The following is an 18,439-nucleotide window of genomic DNA, read 5'->3' as shown; positions in this document are numbered from 1 at the left end:
GGTTTGATGCCATTTTCATCACTATTTTTCAGATACACAGAGACATTTGTTGCAATTTATAAAGTAACAGGGACTTGAATGATTTGATTAACATTTCTAAAGAAAGAGCATTTATTAGCCCTGGAGAAGGGCAGCAGCCAAAAAGGAAGAGCATTTGGCCTGAGTCCAGACATTGCTTGGGGACAGGGCTGGCTTCTGGAAGCTCAGTTATAAATGGAGAAAAGGGGGTCCCTTTATTTTAGGTGAGGAGGGGATCCTACCTGCTGGTTACTCTGTGCACAAAGTTTCTGACACTGTGCGTGTGGTTGGGGTCCTCCAGGAAGCTGTGTCCAGCAGAATTCGATGTGCAGGAGACTTCCTGGGGGACTGTCTGTAGTGCAAGTGGGCAGAGAGGGCTTCAGGACATCATGGGGATCTGACACCTACAAGGAAAGGAGGAGGAGGTAGCGTTAGGTAGAAAGAGCCTCGTTCTGAACTAGAGCCCCCAGAGAGTCTTGAGCAGGCTGACAGGGATCCCAAGGTTGCCTTAGAGGTGGCCTGCATTGGCAGAAATGGCCTGGCTCTTGTACTGTGTCAGAGTTGCCTGGGGAGAGAGTGGTCTCAGTGTAAACACTGCAGCAGATCTGGAAGATGTGGCAGATGGGTGCTGTCCACAAACTACACTCCTGGCTGTAGCCTTTTCTCAAAGGGTGGGCTGAGATGCCCATACCCACAGCTGCCCCATGGCTCACGTCCACTCACATAGGTGGAGGGGCCTATGTGGACTCTCAGGGGTGGTCCTCTTCTCCCCTCTGAGCTCATCCTGAACTGTCCTCATGTCCCTGGACCTGGCTGTGCACAGGAATTCCTTTCCCAGGAATGCTGGTCCAGATCAGAGAAGGGCCACCACGGTGAGAAAGAGGAAATAGCTGATGGAGAAGTAGAATCATCAAGAGGGTACCACCGGGAAAACACATGGCCCTGGCATCATTTTCCAACACCACCGTTACCAGGAAAGAAGCCACAAACTATAGCTGCAACATCGCGGGACCGAGTGAGAGTGAGACCTTTGACATGGAAGCTAGAGCAGAGTTGGCCAAAGAAACATGGGGAGAAGGACACTGAAGCCCTGGGTGGGTAGCACTACATAAGCGGAAATCCACCACCACACGTGTCCCTACACACGGCTCATAGCTTTCTTTTGTTTTCTTTTTCAATGGGCACTGAGTAAATTTATATTTTCTTGTACACAGGAGCAATTATGCTGAAGCTGGCAGTGGCTGGGCTGCTAGGAATGGCCACTAGTTTAGGCAGCGCCTGCTCCTCAGCCATTTGTAAATTTACATTTTCTTGTACAGAAGAGCAATTGTTCTGAAGCTGGCAGTGGCTGGGCTGCTAGGTGTGGCCACTAGTTTCATGCAGTGGCTGCTCCTGAGCCATTGGCCAGCTCGGGCCTGAGCTGAGCAGAATGGTTGTCACAATGGTGACACCTTTTAGCTCCGAAGATGCAGATACCTGCTGCGAGCCATTGTGGCACCTCTGTCTTTCCAGAAAAGGTGTGAGAGCTCCAGGCAGGTGAACCTGCCACACACATGTTCTGAGGGCCTTTCCTCTTCTCTTGGATCATTCTTATCTCCTGAGTGAGTGGGGCTCTCTGCTTCCTCATCTGCTTTGAGTCTGTGGTTGTTACCGTGAGGCTCAGCCTGGCACTGACCTTCCTACGTGCCATCTGACCCTTTTCCTCCCACCACTTGCATCTGGCTCTGCCCTGGTTCATGAAACGCCTTGGCCCACCCTCACCTGTAGATGTCTGTGCTTAGCACTTTGCTCAGTCAAGAGGTTTACCTGTCATTTGCTGTAGAGAATTAATATGTATTTCTATATATCCCAGGATAAAAATATGTATTTATATTTTAAGATAAATATATAAAAGTATGTATTTTTAATATATATTTTAAGATATATTATTATCTTAAATATATTATCTTAAAATATATTTTATTTATATTTATATAATATATTATATTTTATTTATATTTATATATTATATTATTTTATATAATATATTATATAATATATTTATAAATATATTATATAATATATTATTTTATAATATATTATATAATATATTATTTTATAAATATATTATATAATATATTATTTTATAAATATATTATATAATATATTATTTTATATAATGTATTATATAATATATTATTTTATATAATGTATTTATATAATATATTATATATCATATTTATATTTATATAATATATATTATATTTATATTTATATAATATATTATATATTATATTTATATTTATATAATATATTTATATTTATATAATATATATTATATATTATAAATTTATATTATATATTATATATTATACATTTATAATATATAATATAAATTTATAAAATATATATTATATGTTTATATTTATATAATATATTTATATAATATATTATTATTTATATAATTATCTTATAATATATTTTAAGATAAATACATATAAAAGTATATATAGATATATATGTATATATCAGGATTAAAACATATATATATGTATATGACCTAAAATGCGTATTTCTTTAGCTCAAAATCTTTACTTTTGTTTACACTCAAAACGCATTTCCACTTTAAAACATACTTACCATTGTCTAGAAATGTTTTGAACATATCAGTTTTCCCGATGGGTCACTGAGCACTTTCTGTGATGGCTGTGTTGTTTGATTTTGGAATGGTTCTACAACTGAAATGTGCCTTGGCAAATTTAATCACCTAATTATAGCATAGAATCTTTCCCGTGTGGTAGAGGTAAAGCTGTTTATCACAGTGACTTTTGATATCACACACATTTTTCAAAGTCACATTACTGGGGTTTCATCATGAGAAGGGCCACAGGTTAAACGCCTCTACACTAAGGCTCTGTCATGGATAACGGATGTGACTTGTACACATTTAAGAAGATTTTCATCCTCAAGTTGCTGACAGCCTGATTCAAGAGAAAAGACACAAAAATTCCTTACTAAGTATAGACACTAAATAGGTGCTAAGGGAGAGACAGTGACATTAAATTCCATGGAGAAGAGAGAGAGAGTTCTATGGCAATGTCACATTTAGCTTGTGGCTGTGCGTATGCAATAAAAAATGCACTAATAATATTTAATTACTGTGATGTGTGATGGTGTCTGCCAGGAGCACTGGGGTTGACTGTGCCCCACTGAAGGGGGAAATGGGAAAGTGACGGAGGAGCCAAGCCAGTGCTCTGGGCAGGGAACAGCATGGAATCATGGAACGGTTCCAGGAGACTTGAAGACTAGGCTCAGACCTACTTGATTAGAATGAATGGTTCATTGAAGTGGGGGTGATGAGAAATGAAACTGGAAATTAAGTGAGACACCTCAAAATTGTGACTTCCAAGATGAACCATAAGTATCTTCTCCCATGCAGCGTGTGGATTCCAGCACAGATGGCCAGCCCACCTGCAGCCCGTGGTTCCTCGGCATCTCAGCCGTCATTTTATTTTAAAAGATGTAATCCTGTGTGCCCACTGATTCATTGACTTGGGGTTACAACGATGGAGGTGTCAGCCCAAACAAGGGGGTTGTGCATAAGGAGAAATAGTGCATGCGTTAGGTGTGGAAACCCTGAGCCCAGGACACTGAGGATTCCCCACGTTTAGCATGGCTTGGCGTGAGCTCCCACTTTATAAGAATCCTCAAAAGGCTGAGTTTACAGTTATTGCTGAAAAACTCATGTTCTTTTCCTCCCAGCTAGTAAAACTATTTCATTTGGTAAGAAAGATAAGCAGGTCGTGTTCCCTGTGATACCTTGCTTCATGACAATTTAATGAAGAAATAAGAATAATGGATACTCAGATGTGGGACTTGCCACTTTGAGCCCCACTGGGGAGAACAAGAGAGCCCCGCTTACTCACAGAGCTGGTTACATGCAGTTGAGCCCTGGTGGGGGTGTCTCTGCCTCTGCTGAGCCCGGAGGCTGACCCTGATGAACACATCCTGAGGCCCCTTACCCTCTAGCCTCTCACAGCTTCCCCAATGAGAGGCAGGGGAGGGAGATTTGAGGGGGAAAGGGAGAGGAATTATGTCCAGGGGCAGAGATGGCTTCCCACTTTGGTCCCTGGGTACTGTGCAAGCTGTCTTGTACCTGTATTTCAAGACATGGGCCTTTCATTGAACTCTCTTCAAGAACTCTTTGTGGGTGCTGTCTGATTCTTGCCAGATCTTTGATGGTACTACAATATCTCATCCTGTGTGTGATGTAGGCAGCATCTTCCAAGAAGTGTATGACAAGAGGATGAAGGCATTTCTCCCTTTAATCTTGACGACGGAGGGGACACTTCCAAGGAGAAGAGCTAATCCTCTCTATGTACCATGGACCAGGTACTAAGCAGGAAGCACTTAGCCATAACACGTATTGCCTTATTTCCTTCCCATCCCATTGGATACTGAGGCCATTTTACAGAGGAGGAAACTGAGGCACAAAGATTAAATAACCATGCAGCTAATGCATGCTAGAACATGAGATTAAACCCAAAGTCTCTGACTTTATAGTCCACATCCAACCATATGTATGTTTTCTTCTTGATAATTATTTCATTTCCTGATTTTGGTTTGATTTCCTCAATAAAATTTTTCAGATTTTTCTAAAGATCAATAGCTAAAATTGATATTATTTTAAAATATTGAGGTATGATAAAGTATTTTTCCCATTTTAGATGATTAAAACAAACAAATAAAATGTTGTGTCATTGATCTAATTTGGACTTTTTCAATTCTATTCTTAATATTTGTTTAATAGTCCAAATGTCTTGACTTCGTTTTTCAATGTAGTGGAACTAGTACATGCTGGACTTAGTTCAATTACATTGTCAATGAATGGTGAGGTAACATTTCTCGTAGAAACACTTGGTTAAAAGTAGTTATGAGAAGCAAACAAAATAGAATGAAAATATAATATTAAATAAAATATATTCATGATATGCCATAGATGTGATTAAACTTACAAGCAGACTTTACCCGTATGCTTTCTTAGTATAATTTATTTGTTAAAATTTTTATTTGTAGATAAATTAGTTAAACATAACTGTTTTTAATACAGGGCTCTTATTTGAATTGGTTATTTATGTTGAAATGATGGTTTGAAGTTCCCTTTTCATGACTTACCATCACTGAATTTCAAATGGTGTGTATGCTAAAACCCACATAAGCATAAGATGGAATCTCTCTGACATTGTTTCTAAATGAATTCCTGGCTCCAAACCCATCATGAGTGAACCAAAACTTATCACCAAAAATTTGTCACAAGAGGTAAGACACACAAGACACTTTGACTTTTAGCTCTTCCTCTAAAAAATAATTTACTCCTCCTCTAAAAGTTAATTTAGATATTATAAGCCCGTCTCTCTCAGCTGTAAGAATCTTTTCTCTTTCATGTTTTTTTTCATTGTGGTAAAATATACACAACCAAAAATTTACCATTTTCACTTTGTGCAGTGAACAGTTCAGTGACATTAAGCACATTCACATTTTTGTTCAAATGTCTCCAGAACTATTTTATTTTCCCAAATGGAATCTCCATATTCATTATATCAATGTTTTTGAAGCTTAATTCAGCACTCAGTATAGTGTCTACCTGTTACAGCTAGTGTCACATGAACAATTGATAACCCTATGGCCCCCATCCAATTGCTGATAAAATATGAATGCCAGAAGTCAAGATTATAATCCTTTTACATGCCAATATGGAATCCATTGATCTCTGTAACAACTCATTAATTAGCACTCTGGAAGCATTTGTTCAACTGGCTTACAGTTCTTCTGATTCTTCCAAGTTTTCCTCATCAGTCTCCGTTGCATTCACAGAATGTAGGAAAGTCTTTGTCAAAGGACTTCCTGAACTCAGGCCAACTTTCCCCTGGGGTCTTAATCTTTGAGATGAGATCTAACATATCAGTAATCTTGCTAGAAAAAGAAAAATGATGCTTTATCAGGACATCCTCTTAGTGACCCCATGCTCGCTATTAATTGCTGTTTTATGCTCATGAACACATCTGCAAGGCCAACATGTGTCCAGCATGTTCAGTTGTTTACATCAGGAGGATTAGCCAGGGTGCCTCCTTGTTCATACTACAAAATCAGAGGGACAGCAATGTGAGCAGGAGGCACGTCTTCCATGGCTGCTGACTGCCTGGCCTGGCCATGCCATACCCTGGTCCTGGGTGGCACACATGCCATCCACTTTGGTGACCTATCACCTCCTCCACATCCTGGCACTGCCTGGTACTCCTTGGGCTGCCTACCAGACCATTAAGTGACCCTGAGCCCTCCCAGGTGTCACCATCTCCTGCAGCTCTTTTACAACAGCATCCCTTCTGAATTTTCTAGTAAGCTCAAATCCATCTTTTCTAAACCAGCTTTGTGTGTCTGATTTGTCCTGAATTCCTTCTTACTATTAGGGTCTTCAAGAGACCACATTCACTTTCTCCCAAGATTTCTGGAAATTTACTTTAGCAAATGTTTATTCAACACCACCTAGCACTTGCCAGGCATTGTTCTCTTTTAACCCTCATGACAATCCTTTCAGCTAAGTACTGTTTATTGCCTCCATTTTCAGATGCAAGATGGATATGAAAAGGTTAAGCAGCTTCCCAAGCCCTGGGGCCATGTGAGCCGGTCTGGCCCCAGAGTGCATGCTCCTAGCCCCGTATTCTCCATATGCTGTGTCTCCAGAACAAACCAGTTCTTTCTTGGCAGTTATATTAAATGTCCCCTTGTTCCTTCTTGGGATAAAATTTTTAGCATTACTGGTAAGCCAATAATACATTAGATGTTCTCACTAAGATGAATGAGACTTCCCTTAGACGCTCTTAGGCTGAAAACCCCCACCACTCTGGCCCCAGAAAGATGCAGATGGTGTTTTCCTAAGGCCTGTTTCAGGGGAGCCCCTTCTTTTCCCCTTACACACATGCTCTTCACTGCATAATCACACTCTGTGGACTTTCACGTAGTCCAGTGTCCTCTGAACACAGAGCGCCACAACTCCATCTCTTCAATTAAACATTTAATTGTAAAAGGAATAAAGCAAGGTAAGTGTTGCAAGTGCCAAGGAAAAAGTGTTCTTATCTTTGGTCTAAAATTGTAAGTGTTCTTTATAGAATGCCTGGCTCATCTTCTTTCTGCCTTGCTCTTCTCATCTCTGAAATGTGGTATTATCCGTAGCCAGCTCATAAGATTGTTGTACAGGTAATCAATAAATAGCAACTAATTCACAAAACTATATCAGCAGATGAGGCATAGTTATTGCTTTCTATCCTCCCACTCGAAATTATTCAAAAGACAATTTTAGCTAAATACATCAGGTACATTCTCTAAACAATTCATTTTTCTCCTCAAATTATATAGCTGCTTAATTCAAACAGGCACTTAAATCCATTCCCCCTTTAGAAGTAATTCCAGATAAAAAAAGGAAGAAGCCCATATTTACTATATAAATAAAACAATCCAGAGAGATTTTTGTGAGCTCAAAGAAGTTCGTGAAGTTTAAAAAAATCTCTTAACTCTTACAGCTTTGGCTCCGAGAAAGCATATGTTAAAACTCAAAGCTTCAGGTAACCACAGAGACACTTCTTAATAATGAGGTATTTCCTGTATTTGTACTATGAACAATTTGAAGTTTTTTATTACTCATGTTTGTGCCCCCAGAAGTTACTGTTAAAATTATTGTAGCCCTTCTGGTTTCCTTTTTGTAAGATTTGTAATAATGGATCTTTCTTCAGTGACATTTACCTGACTTTGGACATCCTCCATCATAGAATTCCTGGAATAGAATAGATTATTCTTGAACAGAGCTTTATGAATGATACAGTTTGCTAATTCCACTGTCTCACTGAATCCTCCCAGCAGCCCTGGGAGGTACTACAATCATGCCCACTTCACAAATTCAGAAACTAAGGCTGTAGAGTTGCACCTGTCTTTTGGGAGTGAGATGTAGGGGTTTATATAGTAAAGTTTTTTAGGAGACTGAGGTCCTGCTAGAAAAGGGAGGGCTCTGGTTACACTTTGGATAAATCATATTGTCTTATCAGACCTTTGTTTTTTCCCTTATGCTACTAGCAGTTTCAATCAATGATCTGTAAATTCACTTCTGGGATCAATGATGTATGATTCTAAGCTCTCGGAATGAAAAATAGCCATATGCACCATGTGGCAAAACCTCTCTGCTGTCTCTGGGTTGACGTGTTTAATTTGGCTTGTCTCAGAAATTTAGACTTGAGGCTTTTAGAAGCAAAGTCGCATAATTCTGTGATTTGACTCCCAAAACAGCCAGCATGTTTCCTTAAGGCCTGGTTACAAATGCCTGGGATGCTGTGAGTTTCTTTACTGGACAGAGAGTTCCTTGAGAAGCAAGAGCATGCCCATGATTTCTTTCTTCCTTAGTCCTTGCCCCATGGCGGGTGATTACTAAACATGTTTCCAATGGAGTCCCTACAATATGGACATCGTTAGTTTAAGGGCTATGGGGGATACACACCATGTTCTGTGCAGAGCTTGCTCTAAGGACCTCCAAGCTTGGCCAAGGAAACAAGGTGCGGCTTCCTCAGCACGAGGGCTGTCACTGTGCCTGGTTGGACTGCAAGGGCTCTGAGTCTCAGACAGGAACAATGATCAGGCTGGAGAGAACTGCAAAGGCACTGGGAGGAGCTGGCACAGGGCTGGGCCTGGAGAATGGCCGGGGATTAGATAGGAATGATGAGGCTGTCACCATGGAGGTTGGAGCCTGTGGTCCAGGTGTGTCTGGGCCATGACCATTAGGACTGATTCCTCATGGGAAGGGGCTTTTTTTTTTTTGCGGGGAGAAGACAGGGTCTCAGGACCCAGGCTGGAGTGGAGTGGCACAAACATGGCTAAGTGCAGCCTTGACATCTGGAGCTCAAGTGTTCCTCCCGCCTCAGCCTCCTGAGTAGCTGGGACAGTAGGCACACATCACCACGTGATAAGGTTTGGCTGCGTCTCCACCCAAATCTCGTCTTGAGTTGTAATCTCTGTAATCCCCACGTGTTATGGGAGGAACTCTGTGGGAGGTAATTGAATCATGGGGTCGGTTCCCCCACACTGTTTTCATGATACTGAGTGCATCTCACGAGATCTGATGGTTTTATAAGCGTCTGCCATTTCCCTCTTCACTTGGCACTCATTCTCTCTCCTGTTACCCTGTGAAGTGGTGCCTTCTGCGATGACTGTAAGTTTCCTGAGGCCTCCCCAGCCATGCAGAACTCTGAGTCAATTAAATCTGTTTTTTAAACAAATTACCTGGTCTCAGGTATTTCTTCATAGCAGTGTGAGAACAAACCAGTACATCATGCCCAGCTAATTTTTAAACTTTCTGTAGAGACAGGATCTCACTATGTTTCCCAGGCTGGTCTCAAACTCCTGAGCTCAAGCAATGCTCCAGCCTTCGCCTCCCAAAGTGCTAGGATTACAGTTGCGAGCCACTGTACCGGGTGTGGGGAGAGGTTTTAATAAAAGTTGTGGGAAGGTTGGAGATATCAGCTCTGACCTCCTGAGGTGATGACCCTCCTCCCAGATCCCCCACCTCTGAATGTTGCCTTTAGTAACTGGACTGCTGACAGGCATGAGATGCCTGCCAGCAGTGGCACTGAGCTAGCCCTGGGTGCTGCCAGGCACTCATCAGTGAAAAGCAAAGGCTGTTTTCCTTTTAGGTAGAAGAGAGGAAGGGAAAACACAAAGACCAAGCTGGGAGACCAAACACTGTCAAGGTGGCATTTTGCCAACATGCCACAAAAGCAAGCGTAGAGAGACGCCAAAGAGTGAGCAGTTGGCTGGAGTGGAGAAAACACCAGGAAATGGAAGGAAAATGGTGAGAAATGAGGCAGAAGCCAAGTGGATGGAGAAATATCAAGATGACATGCACATTCTAACCACAAGCCTGCAGCCCTAAGTATGGATGGGTCAGAAGGATTTTTTCTCACCCCATCCCTCACTATGTTGTCTTTTGTTTATATCCAACATTTTCTATCTTAATCACTATATACATCAGCGTGCTGGGACACAATACTGTGTGGTTCAGGTAAAACAGGCCAATTTTCAAAACTCATATTTGAGATATTCCTAGTAACCACCCAGAAGTCATGATTTTTGCACAATGTGTGAGTTAGGGAGTTGTTGACTTTGCCTTCTTGTTTTTCAGATTTGGTTAATAGTGAATGATGTGTTGCTACCGATCTTGGCAATGCTCATGTGGTTTGGAAGGTTTTCCCCTGGACCCACTGGCAGTAGGAGATAAACAAGCCATGTCCCAGTAGGGCAATGTGCAGGCTCGGTTCCAGCTTGGCACCTTTCCTCTGCTATCTTCATAAGCACTCCCTGGAAATACCACCTCCAATCTCATGATGAACTGCATGGTGGAAAAACACCTATTTGAGTAAAACCAAAAGCTTCCTAGTCATCATTCTTAGACAGTCCAGTGCAATGGACTGTGCATTTTGTGGGGCAACCATGGAGTTACAATGATTCCCAAATGCTACGTAGACTGATCAGTAATATCAGAGGCAAATACTTGGCAGATGAAGTGTCTGGAACTCTTGGAGTTTTGGCCAACACAGTGTGGATGTTTTTGAATTGTTGTACTTTTTGTCAGCTCATAGCTTCAGTGGTTTACCACTATCTCCATCCTTCTGTCTTATATCAAATCCTCCCAACCCTTCTGTTTCTCACCTGGTTTGAACTGGCTAGGCCTCACAATTGTAGATTCTCATGGAAGCCTGAAGTCTTCCTCAGTTATTGTATTACAAATTGATTTTGCATACTTGTCTGTTTATGTGTCTCTTCTCCAACATCAAGAAATAACCATAAAGGTAGTAACCACATTTCTCTAGTTGTCTGTTGCCTTCCCAGGATCTAGCAGAGGCTGCATGCATACTTGTTGAAAGAATTGTTAGTTAGCTGGTAGGCACTGCAATGTCCCTGAAAGAATGCAGGAGGGATCTGTTACTTCACCAAGATTAACATGTAAATTAGAAAACAAATCATTTTAGTGTCTTCACTCCTGTGTGTGTGTGGTAGGAGGGGCCTGTTTCTGGTCCAGCCCTCAAATTTGAAAGCCTGAAATTTAAATCTTTTATGTCTGCTCAAGGCTTGGTTTTCTCTTCCAGAATGCAATGTACCAAGTGGCCTCCTTCATTGCCTGCATTTTGAATGCAGTCAGGCTGCACAGTGGAATGGAAATCCCTGGCCAAGATACACCTCTTAAAAGAAAATAATCTCTTCCTCTGTGTGTATGCCTGCATCTACATGTATATTGTGGGGACCAGAATATACCACCCCAATATATAAATGACCGTTGAGCTGAAGGCAATTAAGAAGAAGTAGGCACAGGAAAGAGCTCTCCTCTCCCTTTATTTGCCTGAAAGTAGGACCCAGGTTTATAAGGACAAAAGGAATCCTGCCCTGCCTTCTTCTCCTATGGGAGAACAAAGGTTAACCACGGAAGACCACCTTGGACACTGATAACCCTGGAGATGATACCAGAGGCATCTCCATGAGCAAGCTTCCCTAACTCGCTTTTATTTGCCATTATGTGTCTTCCTGCAAGCTGCTGCCCTGGAGAACCCAAGTCCTTTTCCTTGTCTTGTTACTTCCTTAAAAATGTACTGTTGTTTGTTAAAAATGCTATACAAGCCAGAATTCAAAGCCATCCCTTTGAGGACTGCTCATTCCCTTGGCGTCTTTCATGTATCTATGAAATATACACCTTAATAAACTTCCATTTGTTTTTCTCTCATTGATCTGTCTTTTGTTACAAGAGTCCATTCCAACTCTGAACTTATGAGCGTTAATTATGTTTATTCCCCCAGAGTTCATATGTGTGTGCGTTCCTATGAATACAAGTGAAACACTGTTTTTCCTCATATGAAACACTATTTTTTCTTCAACATTTTGCATTTTATGTTATTTATCTTAAGCATTCAAATAGGATCCCAAAGAGTAAGTTCATTTTTTTATAATGTCATAAAAAACTAGAGAGATGAAGAGAGGGGCAAAGTAGAACTGCTCTCAAAAACCCGCCATGCCTCTTTACCTGAATGTTTTAATTTGGGGTAAACATGAGACACTTCGTACACCTGTTTTAAATGACCAAGGAAGCATTTGTTTTTGACAATGATAATTCTAGAAAAGGAATGAAAGCTTCAGTGGCTATGAGCCCATTTCATCCTCAGGGTTCAGTAGAACCAGGACTGTCATGATTTGACCCTTTTTAACACAGAAAGATCATTTGAAGGATAATAAGATTGTATGAAAATAAATTTTATTTTTATTCTGGTTTTGGAGATGAAGTGGGGTAAGCAGCCATAACAATCAATAGAAATCATTAGAAAGATTGGGCATAAATGACATATGCTTTAGGGTTTAAAAATACAGCTGTGATAGGTCTTTGGGACAAAGAGTTTTGGGGGTGCTATGGTTGTCATGTGTCCCCCAAAATTCATGTGTTGGAAACGTAATCCGCAATGCAACAGTGTTGGAACGTGCACTTTCAGGGAGGAATTAGGTCATGGTGACTCTGTTGTCATAAATAGATTAATGTCATTGTCAAAGGGCTTGATGGAGAACTTTGGCTTCTTTTTGCCCTTCCATGCTGTCCACTATGTGAGGAGGCAGCATTCCATTCTCTGGAGGATGCAGCATTCCAGGCACCATCTTGGGAGCAAAGGCTAGACTCTCACTAGACAACAAACCTGCCAGCACCTTCATCTTGGATTTCCCAGCTCCAGAACTGTGAGAAATAAATTTCTATTGTTTATAAATTACCCACTCTCAGGCATTTTGTGATGGCAGCACAAATAGACCTAGACAAAGACGTGTACTAGCCAAGCTTGACTGAAAAGAGCCATTTCTTCATCTGCAAGCAAAAGAATCCAAGTGCCATAAATGGCTTTAAGTTTTATTGTTTGCTCTCCCTTATATTCTAGGCCTTTGTGTGTTTGTCCTGTGAGAGGTGCAAACAAAAATATAATCACCACAATACTCAAAATGCATCCATCACAACTCCCGGCAGAGCTGAAGTTAATGCAGGCTTTTTTGCAAGGGATGCAGATTGCAAACACCCTGGAGTCATCTCTCGACTACAAGGTTGATGCAGCTGAACCACTTAGCACGGAGTTGATGTTTACAGCAGCTCTCATAGCGTGATGCTACTTTGCCTATGATCTAACTTAGAATTCCCTGATCTGTTTTTGTTCATATAAGGTCACTTCAAGTTAAATCGAAAAAGTGGTTTGACAACATGCAGATTTTTCTCTTTGCCCTCCATGTGTGTGCCCCATTTCTGTACGGAATAGTGAGATATCTTTTAGGCTGGCCCTTTGCATTTGGTAAGTGAACTTCTCTGGAGCAGCTGAAGTGAGAGATCAACAAGGTACATTTCTGTTAATTCTTCTGCGGATGTTGTCTGTTGATATCATTTATATTCCTGCCATATTTCTAAACATGCTTCCCTTGGGTGGACTCTCACGGTATCTTCTTGTTCTTGAGTGGCAGTATGTTAGGCTGTTCTTGCTTTGCTATAAAGGAATACCTGAGACTGGTTAATTTATAAAGAAAAGAGGTTTAATTGGTTCATGTTTCTGAAGGCTGTATAGGAAGTATGGCATCAGCATCTGCTCTGCTTCTGGTGAGGCCTCAGGGAGCTTGCAGGCATGGCGGAAGGCAAAGAGGGAGCCAGCATATCACATGGTGAGAGTGGGAGCAAAAGAGAGGGAGTAGGTGCCGCAGATTTTTAAACAACCAGATCTTGTGAGAACATGCTCACTATCAAGGACAGCACCAAGGGGTTGGCATTAAACCATTCATTAGAAATCTGCCTTCATGAACCCATCACCTTTCACCCGGCCCCACCTCCAACACTGGGGATTCAATTCAACATGAGATTCAGAGGGAACAACCTCTAAACTACATCATTCCACTTCTGGCCCCTCAAATCTCATGTTCTTCTTCCATTAAGAAATATAGTCATCCCCAGCCAATAGTTTCCCAAAAGTCTGAATTCATTTTAGCATCACTCAAAAGTCCAAAGTCCCAAGTCCGAAGTCCCATCTGGAGTTGAGTGCCTACCACCTATGAGTCTGGAAAATCAGAACAAATTATTTACTTTTAAGATACGATGGGGTTACAGGCATTGGTTAAACATTCCCATTCCCAAACGGATAAATCAGCCAAAAAGACAGGGGCTACGTACAGCTCCCACACAAGTGCAAAAGCAAGCAGGGCAAGTCATTAAATCTTCAAGTTCCAAAGCAGTCTCCTTCGACTCCCCGTCCTGCACCCAGGGAACACAGGTGCAAGGGTTGGGTTCCCAAGGCCATAGCAGCTCTGCTTCTGAGGTTTTGCATGGTTCAGTCCCCACAGCTGCTCTCATAGGCTGCAGTTAAGTGCCTGTGGCTTTTCCAGGGTACAAGCTGCTTATGGATCTACCATTCTGGGGTCTGGGGGAAAGTGACCCTCTCCCTACAGCTCCACTAGGCAGTCCCCACACTGGGGACTCGGTGTGTGGGCTCACACCCCACATTTCCCTTCATCACTGCCCTAGTAAAGGTTGTCTATGAGGGTTCTGCCCCTGAGACAGGCTTCTTCCTGGGCACTCTGGCTTTCCCATCCATCCTATGAAATGTAGACAGAGGCTGCCAAGCATTCTTCACTTTTGCACTCTGTGAACCTACATGCTTAACACTATGTGGAAGCCACTGAGGCTGATGGCTTTCACCCACTGGAGTGGAGGCCCAAGCTGTAACTTGGCCCCTCCAGCTGCAGCTGGAGTGACTGGAATGAGGGAAGCAAAGTCCTATGACTGTGCAGGGGATTGTGGCCCTGGTCCTGGCCCCCCAAAACATTATTTGCTCCTAGAACCCATGGCCTGTGATGGGAGGGGCTGCCTCAGAGATCTCTGAAATGTCTTTGAGACCTTTTCCCCCCTTGTTTTGGCTATCAGCACCTGGCTCCCTTTTAGTTACACAAATCTCTCTAATAAGTGGTTGTTCTGTAGCTCACTTGGATTCTTCCTCTGAAATTGGGCTTTTCTTTTCTACCACATGGCCAGGCTGCAAATTTTCCAAATGTTTCTGATATGCTTCCCCTTTAAATATAACTTCCAACTTTAAGTCATTTCTTTGCTCCTATATCTAAGAGTAGGTTGTTAGAAGCAGCCAAGCCACATCTTGAATGCTTTGTAGCTTAGAATTTTTTTTTTTTCTACCAGTTACCCTAAGTCATCACTCTTAAGTTCAAATTTCCACAGATCTGTAGGGCATGAACACAATGCAACCAATCTCTTTGCTAAAGCATAACATGGATGACTTTTGTTCTAGTTCCCAATAAGTTCCTCATTTCCATCTGAGACCTCAGCAGGCTGAACTTCACTGTTCATATCACTATCAGCATTTTGGTCACAATCATCTAACAAACCTCTAAGAAGTTCTAAACTTTCCCTCATCTTCCTGTCTTCCTCTGAGCCCTCCAAAATCTTCTAACCTCTGCTTGTTACCCAGTTCCAAAGTCACTTCCACATTTTCATGTATCTTTACACTAATATCTCACTCCTGATAACAATTTTCTGTGTTATGTGGTTCTTGCATTGCTATAAAGGAATACCTAAGACTGAGTAATTTATAAAGAAAAGAGGTTTAGCTGGCTCATGGTTTTGCAGGTTGTACAGGAAGCATGATACTGACCATCTACTCAGCTTCTTGTGAGTCCTCAGGGAGCTTGCAATCATGGAGGAAGATATAGAAGAAGCCAGCATATCACATGGTGAAAGCAAGAGGAAGAGAGAGAGGGAGGAGTTGCCACACACTATTAAAGAGCTAGATCTCATGAGAACTCACTATCACAAGAATAGCATCAAGAGGATGATGCTAAATCATTCATGAGAAATCCACCCCCATGATCCAATCACCCCCTACCAGGCCCCATGTCCAGTACTGGGGATTACAATTCAACATGTGGTTTAGAGAGGACAAACTTGCAAACTATATGAATCAGTGAGTACAACAGCCTCTTTCAGGTCTGTAATGGTTCAGTTGTGGCCCTCTCCAAACCTCATCTTAAATTGTAACTCCCACAATTCTCATGTGTTTTGGGATGAACCCAGTAGGAGATAATTAAATCATGGGTATAGATCTTTCCCATGCTGTTCTCGTGATAGTGAATAAGTCTCATGAGATCTGATAGTTTCAAAAATGGGAGTTTCCCTGCACAAGCTCTCTCTCTTTGCCTGCTGCCATCCATGTAAGACGTGACTTGCTCCTCCTTGCCTTCCACCATGATTGCGAAGCCTCCTCAGCCATATGGAACTGCAAGTCCATTAAACCTCTTTCTTTTGTAAATTGCCCATCCTTGGGTATGTCTTAATCAGCAGCATGGAAACAGACTAATACAAGGTCCGTAGGGGAAGTGCTGAGCTCTCTTGCCATTTCCTTCTTCCTGTAGTTTTGAAGCTTTGGTCAACTGATATGCATAGATGAATTCATAGTATTGAGAATAATACTGAATGATCAGAGTAGCTGACATTTATTGAATGCTTACAATGTTGTTGGAGCCGTTCTGAGCACTTTCTATGTACAAACTTACTTTATTTTCTCAGCCACTCTATGAAGCCAGGTATCAGTTAGGGCTTGGTGGGCCTTGCTTAGGATAATGGGAGGTCACATGTTCTTGGAGCTCCAAGGTACACAATTCTCAGAAGGTTGCTTGGAAACTGCTGCAAATTTCCACATCTGTCTGGTGCTGATGCTCAAACAGCTACCTTCCACTGATCTCCAGGCCAACTCCAGAGAGCCCATGACAGCTTCTCATTGGCAGAATTTCCCTGGAACCCACTGGTACAGAAAGATGGAATGTGAGTCTTCAGGCCTTACCCTGTGGATTAGGGGAGCGTTTCAAAGGCAGATACCCCACTGAATGTCAACACATAGCATCTGGCACATGGAGAAACTGCTATTATTTCCATTGTACAGAAAGAAAATTATGGCACAGAGAGGTCAACTAACCATTGATGTGTCAAGGTTTTACAATTAGTGAGTGGTGGATTTTAAATCCAAACCCAGGCAATCCATTTTGTAGTTCATGGTTCTAACCACTTTGATCATGCTTCCTTCCTGCTAGGTGTGGCATGGGCAGGTGCTGTGGTAAGTGTGATTAGGCTGGGCCACCTCCTTTAATCCTTGAGACAGCCCAGGAGGTAGACAGCAATGGTAGATACCATCATTATCCCATTGTGTGCAGGTAAAAAAGGATGCTCAGAGGTGTGGAGCCTGTGGCAGTCTCTCTAACAGCAAAAGGGGGAGCTGACCACATCATTCTTCCCTCTGAGCAACTCCACAGAAGGTGGCCAGGCCAGGGATGTCAAGAAAGGGTGTCCATTAGCAAAGGGAAGTCTGAAAGTGAGCCACAGCATATGTCCATCATGGAAATCTCTTGGCTGGTGGGAGTGGTGGAGGGTAGGAGCAAGATATCCGTTAAAGAGCCCTGGGAGAAAAGGAGCTGGTATCTGAGCATCTGCCATGGTGAAGGAGCAGGCAGCACCTGCCAAGTCAAGATAAAGTTTTGCGTCTTCAGGTTCATGCTTCCTTCCTACTCAATACTGAAGACTACAGCAAGGATGCAGCAAGGAAGTGGATCAAGGAAGGATGAAATGACACCCTGACATTATCCTTGCAGATTTTCCAGCCTAAATCACAGCTGAACTGCAAGAAAACCCAAAAGATACTGACATTTTGGAATTAGACTAGACTGGCTTTTTTATATTCAAAAATAAGACTTTACAGATACCTGCATCTGACTAGAAAAGCCAGCTTCCCTGAGACATCATCCAACACTGCAGAATAGAAAATTGAAAAGTAGGTTTGAAGATTGTGGTGGGTTAAAAGGAAAACTATTTCCTGATTACAACCTCCCGAGTTCAGCCCCTTCCATAAGCTGGTTACAAAGACATCATCATCCTTGATTTACTCAAAATAGTCTGAGGTGAAGCCACTATATCTATTTTACAAATGAGCACACTGAAACTTAGAGAGTCAACTGATTTGCCTGATTTGAGGTGATAAAGCTCAGAAAACAATCAGACACACTCACTTCACTGGATTTAACACAGTTACATTGGATGAAGACTGCCTGAGTTTGTACGTGTTTTATGATTTCTTCTTAGAGAGTTTGTTCCTGTCTAGAGGTTGAACACATAGTCTAGAGGCTATGGTATTGTAATAAATTCTTATGGAGAGATTATATCAGCACTTAATGAGAAACTGGTGTGTAGTTAATGAATCATTCATATTTGAGTGAAGCATCCACTGATTGTGATATTTGGTAAAGAATCCAAGTCTACAGCACTGTTAATGTTTGAACCTGACATTGATTTATA

Source organism: Nomascus leucogenys, chromosome 25 (assembly GCF_006542625.1).
Source record: "Nomascus leucogenys isolate Asia chromosome 25, Asia_NLE_v1, whole genome shotgun sequence".
NCBI classification, from domain to species: Eukaryota; Metazoa; Chordata; class Mammalia; order Primates; family Hylobatidae; genus Nomascus; species Nomascus leucogenys.
This window is presented reverse-complemented; position numbering follows the sequence as displayed.